This window comes from Bos taurus, chromosome 1 (assembly GCF_002263795.3).
Source record: "Bos taurus isolate L1 Dominette 01449 registration number 42190680 breed Hereford chromosome 1, ARS-UCD2.0, whole genome shotgun sequence".
Lineage (NCBI taxonomy): Eukaryota > Metazoa > Chordata > Mammalia > Artiodactyla > Bovidae > Bos > Bos taurus.
This window is the reverse complement of record NC_037328.1, coordinates 2,339,393-2,352,268: the sequence shown is the minus strand read 5'-3', so window position 1 is coordinate 2,352,268 and position 12,876 is coordinate 2,339,393. Positions and strand designations below refer to the sequence as shown.

Sequence of the window (12,876 nt, the reverse complement as noted above, 5' to 3'; positions counted from 1 at the left end):
GAGAGCTGGACTATAAAGAAAGCTGAGCGGTGAAGCATTGATGCTTTTAAACTGTGGTGTTGGAGAAGACTCTTGAGAGTCCCTTGGATTGCAAGGAAATCAAACCAGTCAATCCTAAAGGGAATATTCATTGGAAGGACTGATGCTGAATCTGAAGCTCCAATACTTCGGCCAACCTGATGCAAAGAACTGACTCATTGGAAAAGACCCTGATGCTGGAAAAGAGTGAAGGCGGGAGGAGAAGGGGACGACAGAGGATGAGACGGTTAGATGGCATCACTGACTTGATTGAGTTTGAGCAAGCTCCAGGAGTTGGTGATAGACAGGGAAGCCTGGCGTGCTGTAGTCCATGGGTTCTCAAAGAGTTGGACACGACTAAGTGACTGAACTAAACTTTCCCTATAGAGCTTACATGGGTGGGGGCAGAAGGCATGGTCTTAGTAAAGTGTGCCTGCATGCTAAGTCGCTTCAGTCATGTCGGACTCTTTGCAACCTACTCGACCATAGCCTGCTAGGCACTTCTGTCTGTTGGATTCTCCAGGTGAGAATACTGGACTGAGTTGCCATTTCCTCTTCCAGGGGATCTTTCAAACGCAGGGATCCAAAGTCTCCCATGGCTCCTGCATTGCCGGCAGATTCTTTATGGCTGAGCCATCCCAGAATGTTCAGTTCAGTTCAGGAAGTTCACGTACTGTTGAAACCTGGCTTGGAGAATTTTAGCATTAACTTGCTAGCGTGTGAGATGAGGGCAACTGCGAGGTAGTTTGAACATTCTTTGACATTGCCTTTTTTGGGGATTGGAATGAAAATTGACCTTTTCCAGTCCTGTGGCCACTGCTGAGTTTTCCAAATTTGCTGGCATATTTAGTGCAGCACTTTCACAGCATCATCTTTCAGGATTTGAAAGAGCTCAACTGGAATTTCATCACACCTCCACTACCTTTGTTCGTGGTGATGCTTCCTAAGGCCCACTTGACTTCACATTGCAGGATGTCTGGCTCTAGGTGAGTGATCACACCATTGTGGTTATCTGGGTCATGATACAGTTTTTGTACAGTTCTTCTGTGTATTCTTGCCACCTCTTAATATTTTCTGCTTCTGTTAGGTCCATACCATTTCTGTCCTTTATTGTGCCCATCTTTGCATGAAATATTCCCTTGGTATCTCTACGTTTCTTGAAGAGATCTCTAGTCTTTCCTATTCTATTGTTTTCCTCTATTTCTTTGCATTGATCACCGAGGAAGGCTTTCTTCTCTCTCCTTGCTCTTCTTTGGAACTCTGCATTCAAATGGGTATATCTTTCCTTTTCTCCTTTGCCTTTAGCTACTCTTCTTTTCTCAGCTATTTGTAAGGCTTCCTCAGACAGCCATTTTGCTTTTTTGCATTTCTTTTTCTTGGGGATGGTCTTGATCCCTGCCCCCTGTACAATGTCATGAACCTCTATCCATAGTTCTTCAGGCACTCTGTCTATCAGATCTAATGCCTTGAATCTTTGTCATTTCCACTGTAAGGGATTTGATTTAGGTCATACCTGAATGGTCTAGTGGTTTTCCCTACTTTCTTCAATGTAAGTCTGAATTTGACAATAAAGAGTTCATTATCTGAGCCAAGGTCAGCTCCTGGTCTTGTTTTTTGCTGACTGTATGGAGCTTCTCCGTCTTTGGTTTCAAAGAATATAATCAATTTGATTTTGGTATTGATCATCTGGTGATTTCCATGTGTAGAGTCTTCTCTTGTGTTGTTGGAAGAGGGTGTTTGCTATGACCTGTGTGTTCTCTCGGAAAAACTCTAGCCTTTGCCCTGCTATTAACTTCATTAGCCTTGCACTGCAAGGCCAAATTTGCCTTTTACTCCAGGTATCTCTTGACTTCCTACTTTTGCATTCCAGTCCCCTGTGATGAAAAGGACATCTTTTGGGGGTGTTAGCTCTAGAAGGTCTCGCAGGTCTTCATAGGACCGTTCAACTTCAGCTTTTCAGCATTTACTGGTCGGGGCATAGATTTGGATTACTGTGATGTGGAACGGTTTGCCTTGGAAAGGAACAGACATCATTCTGGCCCCAGGGTGTACACGCGGGTAAAGTATAAGCCCCGGTGGCTCCGCCCGCGCGGTATCCGAAAGCAGCCGGGCGCGCGCACCAGCGCCGGAGACTTGCTCCACCTCTCTGGGCGGAGACCCCGAGATCCATCCGGGGCGCCCCGGGTGCGGAGGCTGCGGGCCACCCCTACTCCCCTTCTGCTACCCTTTGCCCGGCGCCGGCGGTCCCTGCGGAAGGGGCCAACAGCAGCCCGCATCGGGGTCACGAGCGCCGAGCCGGGGTGCGGAGGGGCGGCGGCGGAGTCCGGCTGAAGCGGGTGGGCCCGAGGCTGGCACCCGGAGGGCAGCGGCGAGGCCACACTGCCAAGGTAACGCGGGCCGGCGTGGGCGGCGGGGATCACGGTGCGGGGGAGGCTGGGGAGGGCACCGGGCGACACCGTCTCTGCGCCGCCGTTTCCCGGAATCCCTCTCCTGGAGCCTATCTGCCCGGGACTCCTCCTACCGCCTGCGCCCCGGATCGCAGGGTTTTTCCGCGCGCGACACCGCACCCCTGCCCGGGGGCGTCCCCTCTCCAAGCTCCCCGCAGCCCTGGAGGGTTCCTGGGGAGCATCCACTGACTGTCCCCTGCGGCCGCGCTGCCCTCGGCCCTGTCCGGGCGTCCTCCGTTCATCGCCCCCCACGCAGCCCCCAGGGACCCGCACCTGACCTCCCACAAGGGCCCTGGCCGCTTAGAGGTGAGAGTCAAATTCCTTAGGGTCCACAGCGCCCTGCAAAACTGGGTTAACGGCTCGGGTCTCCGGTTCGGGGTCTTCCGTCCGCCCTCCAGCAGAACACAAGGTTAGGCATAGTTTGTCCCCGCGCCGGAGAGGAGTACGGAGGGACCCCCGAAGCTGAATGGTCCTACGGCCTTACAAACCCATCGCTTGGAAGCTGGAGTGGGGACAGGGCGATGGACAGCGTCGCGGAGACAGGAGTGGACCCGCGTCCGGGGTCGGGAGGGAGTGAGGAACCGGGTGCGAGTCGACGCTTCACGTTTCGACTCTGACCGATGGAACCAGTTAAACCCAGTTAGGACTTGGATCCTTCAACCCACTTAACGTAGCGAACGATGGCTGTGAGGAACTCTAGCTATCCTGTCTCTCTTTGTGTCTCTTTCTCTTTCTCTTTTAATATTTGTTTGATCTCCTTGCATTTGTTTGGCAAAAAAAAAAGTCTTAGAAACTGAGTGGAACGAGGTAGGAGTTGCGGAGGCAGGTGCTGCCAGAGTCCTGGAGTCCCAGCCCCGCCTACCCGCTCCTGGTCTCAGGCAAACTGACCCCGAGACCAACTGGGCTGCCACCTGCCCCGCATCTTGGCCAGGTTTCAAAGTACCCGCCTCCTGCTGTCCTGACTGGGAGAGGACAGGGGTGAAAGCAAAACCGCAGCAAAATTTGCTCTAAAGAAAACATCCATCAGTGTGCCCTTAGTTGGTAAGATTTGACCTCTTTGTGGCAGAAAGTGAACTTCAGAGTTCTCTAGTCCATGAGTTGGATCATCAAAAATCTGTGTGACTCTTTTATCCTTACCTGTATTTCTTCTAATGTTTCTCATGTATTTATTTCAAACTTAAAGACAATCTGCCTGAGATTTGGTTCCGGAAATGTGACACCTGGTAATTTACCTTAAAAAAAAAAAAAAATAGAGGAAGAATCATTGCCTGGAGGTACTGTCTTGAAAGTGAAACTTTTATTAAAATGTATTTTCCATCCTCCTCCACTTGCATACACAGAGCATGTTGGACTTCCTGTGACATTTACAAATCTTCAAACTGTTGTAGTCTGAAGCATGTGTATTCTTTGATGGCCAATCATATTTTACCAAAAGTAAGACACAATGATGGATATAAGGTGTACTTTAAAAACTTTTATGTCACTGGGTAGGAAAAACCACTGTCAATTATGGTATGTGATGCCACCATACAGAGCACCCTGATCTCACAGATGTTCAGATGTCAGAAGGAAGTGTGTGTTTTATAATTTGTGAGATAGGCTCTCTTGGCAGAGCTTGATGATACTTTTCCCTGAGAACTTTTCATTGCTTCAAAGAATGAAACTGGTGGTGTGCAGTTCAGGAAGAATAAATGAAAACAGTTTGCTGGGAGAGCAGTTGGCCAAAGTAAGGGTGGTAAGAAGTGGAATAAGGAGAATATGAAAGAGGGAAAGAGAGAGGGAGAGAGAGACATGGATGGATGTTGGGTAGGGAGTAGTTCAGAACCATTGAGAATCTTTTCAAGAACCAGCAGGAAAATGAATTCATTCAGTATCCCCATGAGCCAGGGTTTAACAAACTGGTACATGGGAGAGTTATTCTTAAACCTTGTTTTTCTGAAACACTGTTGTTTTAATTCTGAGGTTTTTTTAAATATATTTAAAATTTGAGTGTATCCGACCACCAGAAAAAAAAATGGTAGGGAATCCACAAAAATCCTAAAAGTGTTCCCTAATAAATAAGAAAGAACGAAACCATGAGTTTTAGCATGACTTCAGATCAGATCAGATCAGTTGCTCAGTCGTGTCTGACTCTGCGACCCCATGAATCGCAGCACGCCAGGCCTCCCTGTCCATCACCAACTCCCGGAGTTCACCCAGACTCACGTCCATCGAGTCAGTGATGCCATCCAGCCATCTCATCCTCCGTCGTCCCCTTCTTGCCCCAAATCCCTCCCAGCATCAGAGTCTTTTCCAATGAGTCAACTCTTTACATGAGGTGGCCAAAGTACTGGAGTTTCAGCTTTAGCATCATTCCTTCCAAAGAAATCCCAGGGCTGATCTCCTTCAGAATGGACTGGTTGGATCTCCTTGCAGTCCAAGGGACTCGCAAGAGTCTTCCCCAACACCACAGTTCAAAAGCATCAATTCTTTGGCGCTCAGCTTTCTTCACAGTCCAACTCTCACATCTATACATGCTGTTTCCTTTTCGGACAAAGGAGCAGCAGGCGCTTTCTGCTCAGGGGTGGGAGGGAAATATACTTGGGGTGGGGCGGGGGGTGCTGTACAGGACAGGAGAAGCCAGCACCAGAGTCAGGGGACCCCACAAAGGCCCCATGGTTGACCCACCCCTCCTCGACCATGCCTGCAGGACAGTTAACCGGGTGTTCCAGGAGGAAGCAGAGCCCAGACTACACTTCCTTGATAGGCGCGCCCACATCCCAGCACCTATGCCTTGGGCTAGAGAAGCTGCCCAGGCTTCACAGAACAAACTGGAATCAGGCACAGTTTTTAAAAGGAGGTCAGGATTTCACTCCACTGTATCACAATTGCAGGAGACAAAGGAATCAAAGTATGAATGAGGTAAGCAGAAATGGTGTGAAAAAAAAGAAAGGAAAGAATATGATAATTTGCAGGATTAGTCACTCAGTTGTGTTCGACTGTTTGTGACTCCATGCACTCTAGCCCACTAGGCTCCTCTGTCCATGGAATTTCCAGGCAAGAATACTGGAGTGGGTAGCCATTCCCTTCTCCGGGGGATCTTCCTGACCCAGGGATCAAACCCCGGTCTCATGCACTGCAGGCAGATTCTTTACCACCTGAGCCACCAATGATAGCTTGCAGGAATCTTACTAAAAAGAAAATATTACTCTTGGGACAGAAGGCCATTTTTTACAATAGCTTTTTGTTGTTGTTGTTGTTTAGTTGTTTAGTTGTGTCTGACTCTTCTGCAACCCCACGGACTAAAGCCTGCCAGGCTCCTCTGTCCATGGGATTCTCCAGGCAAGAATACTGGAGTGGGTTGCCATGTCCTACTCCAGGGGAATCTTCCCAACACAGGGGTCAAACCCAGGTCTCCTGCTTTGCAGACAAATTCTTTACCATCTGAACCACCACAATAGCTTTAGATCCTTCAAAAATTGATTTAAAAATATGAATTCAATAAAAGAAACTCAAAGATAAGAAAAATTTTAATTGAGATGAAAAGAAGATTGCAGACTTACAGGAATACACTGAAGATCATTGAAACATATTACAGAAGAAAAAAGAGGAAAAAATAGAATAGATCCTGCTGAAAGTAAAAATATTTTAACAGAGGAAAGGCTCTTAATTCCAAAAATTCAGAGACAAACGTGAAGTCATTTATTAAGAATCCGATGTGGAAAACAGATAAAGCACAGTCAGGCATTAGGATACTTGAGTTTCCTGACATAGTGAAACCAACAAATGGGACTGAAAATGCAAACAAAAATGAGATAAATTTTATTGAAATGAAGAAAAAATGGTCTTTAGGCCAAAAGAGCATGACATTTTCCAGGAAATTTTCATATAGGAATGCTTAGTATCTTCAGTAGTTTAAATGCAAAGGAAAAGAATTATTATTATTTAGGAATTGAAAAAAGAGTAAATAAAGGAGAGAAAAATCACATCAAGTTGCTCTCAGATGTCTCCAGGGCTGTGCTAGATGCCAGAGGACGATGGTTCCAAGGGAAAAGTTCTAGGGAAAGAAACTTTTTCCCAAGAGGGTGTGTCATCTAGCTAGAAGATGTCATTCAGATTGAAAGTCAACAGAAAGGGGCTTCTTCAAAAGAACAAAGGAAATTCAGCACCCATGAGCCCTTATGGAAAAAACAAACTGCTGGAGAATAAAATCCAGCAAATAGTAAATAAAGAGAGAAGTCAAAGTAAAGAACTCAGGCACCAAGAACTCATGATATAAAGGACTGTTGGCCACAATAGAGAGTCCAAGTGCCATAATGAAGACCCAGCACAGCCAAAAAAAAGAAAAGGACTGTTGATGAGTATTTATGTAAATGTGGAATTAATATAAAACATCTTTGGAAATTGTGGAATAAAATGTGATTATTACGCAACTCTAGGTACACACACACACAAAAAAAGTGATCAGGTAGGGGCAGAAGAGGAAGATGGAAGGAAATATGAGAGTGGGCCCTATAGTTCTCATCTTTGAAGGCGTGGATCAGTAAACAGAGATGTGAATATTGTATTCCAACTTCCAATGCCTTTGTAATTTTTTTAACTTTGGAGGGATATTTTAGGGAGTTATTCTTTCTTATGAAAATAATTGAAATGTCAACAATTGTTCTGCCTTTGCTTCAGTTTTTTTCCAAGTAAAATTAAATTTAGACAAAAATACCCTGTGTGTGTATGTGTGTGTGTGCTGCATGTGTGCTGCGTGTGTACATAGAAAGATCTCTGGGATTATGTTGTTCATTAATGTAAATGATAGAACTATCTGGATACTGAGATTTTACTTTTATGCCTTATTTTTATTATTTTTTTTTAATGAGTGAGTTGAACTATTCTTACCAAAACAAGAAGTAAACCAGAAACAAATATGCCAAGACATTAACAATGGTTGATGCCCGGTAGTAAAAACAAAGATGCTTGTTACTTTCTTCTTTGTGCTTTTTTGTATTTTTCTTTAATTTCAGGGGGAGGGGGGATATATGTCATTTTATTTGTAGAGTTTTTCTGAATCCATTCATTCACTGACCAGCAAAGATGTGCCAGGTGTCAGGCTGTGCCGGACAGAAGAAACAACACAGTTCTGCTCTCTACCCGGAGAATAGCAGGCAGCAAGTTCTGTGAGGGTTGTCTGTCTGTCTGTCTGTCTTTGTTAGGAGGAGTTGGAACTCAAAGAGTCACTTTGCCACAGTAGCATCTGTTTGAGCTGGGCCTTGAAAATTAGTAGTGTTTGTCTGGGGATCAGTGACAAGGACTGTTGGGGGCGGGAGGAAGGGAGAGGGGGTCGTGGTGATAGGAGGTTCAGAGCAGGTGTGATTTGTGGCTCAGAGTTCAGAGTGAGACACTTGTGTGGCCACTTGAACAGTGGTGTTGGAGAAGACTCTTGAGAATCCCTTGGACTGCAAAGAGATCCAACCAGTCCATCCTAAAGGAGATCAGTCCTGGGTGTTCTTTAGAAGGAATGATGCTAAAGCTGAAACTCCAGTATTTGGCCACCTCATGTGAAGAGTTGACTCATTGGAAAAGACTCTGATGCTGGGAGGGATTCGGGGCAAGAAGGGGACGACGGAGGATGAGATGGCTGGATGGCATCACTGACTCGATGGACGTGAGTCTGGGTGAACTCCGGGAGTTGGTGATGGACAGGGAGGCCTGGCGTGCTGCAGTCCATGGGGTCACAAAGAGTTGGACACGACTGAGTGACTAAACTGAAACTAGATCTAAATGCAAATATAAAAGCATTTAAGCCTGATGGTGAATCACCAAATAATAATACAGAGTTGGCATTTCCTAGCACATCTTGGGAGAATTCCTAGAAGTAGGTGGAAGCAGTAAACTCAGGCCCAGACTCAGGAGGGGAGCAAAGAGGAAGAGAGGGTTCCCATGGGCACACAGCCAGGGCCAGGGCCACTGCCCACAGCTGCCGGGGACCCTTCTGCCCTGGCAGCCCTGGGCACACATGCACTTGAACTTGAAGGCTGCCCACAACCCTCAACTGCTAGCCACCAGCCTGAGATGGACTCTGGACAAGGCAAACCCTGAGTCTCCCCTTTCCAAGGATCTGCCATCCCAACCCATAGCATGCTGGCAGACAGTGAAGAGTCTTTAAACCTCTGCTCCTGGCCCTGCTATGTACCCCGATCAAGACTGACCTTGACATTTAGCTCCCGCCAGACCAGGTAGCCACCCACTAGGCAAGGCGGGCCAGGGATAGCTTCCACTCTGCCTGGCCCAGCCTCCCTGCACACACGCCAGGAGGGCATCAATGCACCATGATTCAAGATGGCCACAGGAGAGCAATAAACCAAGGGTGGGACCCTTCTTGTGTGCAGGGCCCCTAGGGTAGCTGAAGCTGGCTCTGGCTGCAGAGATAAGAGTAACCAGAGCTTTAGGAAGGCTGAGCTGCTTGGAGTCAGAAAGTTTTAAAGAGCTTCATGAACAGTTCCAGGCGGGATGCCAAGATGGGAAATTAGATTTTCCAAGGAAGCAAGAATCTGCTATCAGAAATCTAATTGGCAGTGGAGTATGAGTCACCAGGAACAAAGAAAGGGAGGCAACGTCCTGTGGCCCAGAGCAAGAGAGAGGGATTCTAGTTGTGTGGTTGTGTGTGTGTACTTTCAACTGCTGAGGAGAGGGAAGCTTCTGCAGAGGCAGAACAAGGGCAGAAATGTGCCGCCATCAGAACAAAACAGAGAGACCAGAGGCCACAGGACAAGTGGTCAGGAAGAAGCGAGTCACCCCCAAGGTGGTATTCCACGGTCTTGGTGCTCCCAGCATCTAGAGAACATCCACGACCAGGCAAGCCCTCTGCTGAGGAGTGATGATGGCAGATAACATCGCATGTCATAAAGACATCTCTGTGGTTGTTCTAATGATGGTACACTTCCCAGATGGCTCAGTGGTAAAGAATCTGCCCGCCAATGTAGGAGATGCAGGGGTTGTGGGTTCCATCCCTGGGTGGAGAAGATCCCCTCGAGGAGGAAATGGCAACCCACTCCAGTATTCTTGCCTGGAGAATCCCTTGGACAGAGGAGCCTGGTGGGCTACAGTTCAGGAGGTCGTGAAGAGTCAGACACTACCAAGCATGCACATGTCACGGGAAAAGTTGAGGTGCCTGGATAGCTCATGGGTGGCAGGTGGCAATTTTGTCTTGGAGTCTTTGGGCTTGATAGCGTGATAGTCGAGGGGACTTTTTAATGTATTCTTAGCTTGAATTCACGTCTGCTACTCGGGGGTCATTTTTCACTTTGACTTGGGGCTTGGTGCTACCCTAGTGTTTGCGGGGACAGGAGAACACCCAGTAGTCTGGATGGAGACAGAGATCTGGGGGAGAGAAGGAATGAGACCGACTGGGGGCTCCGTAAAATGTTTCAAGACTTCCTTTCTCACCTTGGAGTGAAGAAGACTAACTTACTCAAAATGCAGATGCTAAGAAAGAAAATACCTTTAAGTCTAAAAGCTCAGAAGTTTCCGTTAAAAAAGAAAAAAAAAGCCGTACAGGCAAATCAAAGGACAAGTGACAATGGCGGAGAAAAATAAAAAAAGATGTGACTCATATCACAGAGGGCCAGTTTGCCTCGTACTTAAAAAGTTCCTTCAAAGTGATGTGAAGAAAGAAGTCTTAAAAAGAGGGGATATATGTATACGTATAACTGATTCACTTTACTGTACAACAGAAACTAACACAGCATTGTAAAGCATTTATATTCCAAAACAAAAATTTAAGAATCAATGTAAAAAAAAAAAAAAGCAACGACTCAAAGATAGACAGTTAACTCAAAAGGAAACACCTCTGCCATATATGCTCGGTCTTACTTAGAATAAGAGAAGTACAGAATTAATATAAGTCTGAAGACAACTTGGCATTTGATTTTGAATTTGAATTTTGAATTTGAATTTTGGCATGAATTTGATTTTCAGAAATCCAAGAGCTTGATAGTTATCATTATCATAATCATTATTTATCATTATCATTCCCTACAAGCTCTTTCTTTGTGGGGAAGCAGAAATTCTCACACACTGCAAGAGGTTGTGCAAACCACTACAGCCGTAAGGGCGAGAGTGTGGCCATCTCTATCAAAGCTGCAAATGCAAGGATGTCCCTGGTGGACCAGTGGTTAAGACTCCGTGCTTTCATTGCAGAGAGGCTTTCATTGCAGAGGGCCAGGGTTCTATCCCTGGTCGGGGACTAAGATCTCACAAGCCTCACATTTAGTGAAGCCAAAAAAAAAACACAAAGACGTGCATGGTCACTTTGTGCCTGGTCTCTTCTGTCTGCCCCTGCAAACCAAGCCTCCACCTTCCCCACCTTTTACTGTGCCTTGGGATCCCATCTTGTATAGGTACAGCCACCAGCTGCCTTGTCCTATGGCTTCGATTGGAGTCAACCAATGGGGAGCCCCAAGGGAGGAGAGGGAAGACAGTGAGGAATATCTGTGCTCCTCACGCTGGACTCTCTCCTTTCTAATTCCAGGCTTGGGACGTTCCCTCTGTACCTCAAGCCCACGATGATAACAGCCCTCACTGCTGTTACTTTCAGATGCTATGCTCATCCTTATGGTTGGCCTGTAGCCTGCTCACACATTTGTATTAAATAGTCCCTTGATGAAAATCTTCCTTAACTTAGCCAGAGTTGAATGTGTTCTTACCTGCCGGGACCCTGACTGAACCCCCTTTGGCCTAGCAGTACTATTTCTGGGAAGCTTTCTCACACTTAGACTTGACATGCTCAGAATGAGGCATTTTCAAGAGAATCCATTGCAGAAACAGTTGGAAGTCACTCAAATGTTCTTTGTGGTGACTAGTCATATAAATCACGGTACGTCCACAGAGTAGACTATATGTAACTACATTAAAAAAAAAAAAAAGAAAGAAATTCTCTTTGGTGCAGATACAGAAAGAGCTCCCAAATTTATTTTTAAGTGGAAAAAAGCAGGAATTAGACAGGCAGTGTATATGCTACGTGTGTACTAAGTCGCTTGAATTGTGTCCCACTCTGACCCCATGGACTGTAGCCCACCAGGCTCCTCTGTCCATGGGGATTTCCAGGCAAGAGTGCTGGAGTGGGTTGCCATGCCCTCCTCGACCCTTGGGTCAAGAAGATCTCTCTTCTGTCTCCTACACTGGCAAGCAGGTTCTCTACCACTAGCGTCACCTGCTATCTCCGATTTAGAAAAATAGGGTTGGGGAGAATAAGAATACATTTTTGTATTTGCTTATGCATGAAGGTGAACATGAACTTGGGCAAACTCCGGGAGACAGTGAGGGGCAGGGAGGCCTGGCGTGCTGCCATCCATAGGGTCTCAAAGAGTTGGACATGACCAGGCGACTGAACAACAACATGTATGAAGATATTCTGAAGGACTAACCAAAAAATAAAAATAGTTTTCCAAAGGGAGCGAGACACTTCAAAATTTGCTTTTTCATATATTTAAATTTTTGGAACCAAATGGCTATTGGTCCCACAAGCTGAGATAAAGCTCCTTGTGTAAATGGGGTGAATGATCCAGCTCCCAGAAGGGCAGAGAGGAAACCTGGAATCAGGAATTTCCTGCTGGGGACTTCCCTGGTGGCCCAGTGGTTAAGAATCCACCTTGCAATTCAGGGGATGCAGTTTTAATCCCTGATCAGGGCGCTAAGATCCCACCCACATGCCACAGGGCAATGAAGCCCACAGACCTCAACTACTGAGTCCAAGGGACACAACTAAAGAGTCCGTATGCTGCAACGAGATAAATCCCACGCGCCACAAGTAAGACCCAGGTCACTTCAGTTCAGTTGCTCATATGTGTTCTTCCCATCGCGTGGCCAAAGTATTGGAGCTTCAGCTTCAGCATCAGTCCTTCCAATGAACGTTCAGGACTGATTTCCTTTAGGATGGACTAGTTGGATCTCCTTGCCATCCAAGGGACTCTCAACAGTCTTCTCCAACACCACAGTTCAAAAGCATCAATTCTTTGGTGCTCAGCTTTCTTCATGGTCCAACTCTTATATCCATACACGATTAATGGGAAAACCAAAGCTTTGACTAGACAGACCTTTGTCAGCAAAGTAATACCTCTGGTTTTTAATATGCTGTGTAGGTTAGTCATAGCTTTTCTTCCAAGAAGCAAGCATCTTTTAATTTCATGGCTGCAGTCACCATCTGCAGTGATTTTGGAGCCCCCAAAAAATAAAGTCTGTCACTGATTCCATTTTTTCCCCATCTATTTGCCATGAAATGATGGGACCAGATGCCATGATCTTAGTTTTCTGAATGTTGAGTTTTAAGCCAACTTTTTCACTCTCCTCTTTCACCTTCACCAAGAGGCTCTTTAGTTCTTCTTCGCTTTCTGCCATGAGGGTGGTGTCATCTGCATATCTGATATTGATATCTCTCCCGGCA

General features: G+C 46.3%; 1 protein-coding gene across 1 annotated transcript in view; it reads left to right on the top strand.

Moving 5' to 3' along the window:
• Nucleotides 1–2,188: 2,188 nt before the first annotated feature.
• The window catches only part of IFNAR2 (interferon alpha and beta receptor subunit 2), a gene marked incomplete at its 5' end in the record, with an annotated part of 34,490 nt that continues 23,802 nt past the window's right edge, over nucleotides 2,189–12,876 (top strand). Inside the window, 1 exon segment of the mRNA NM_174553.2 lies at nucleotides 2,189–2,405.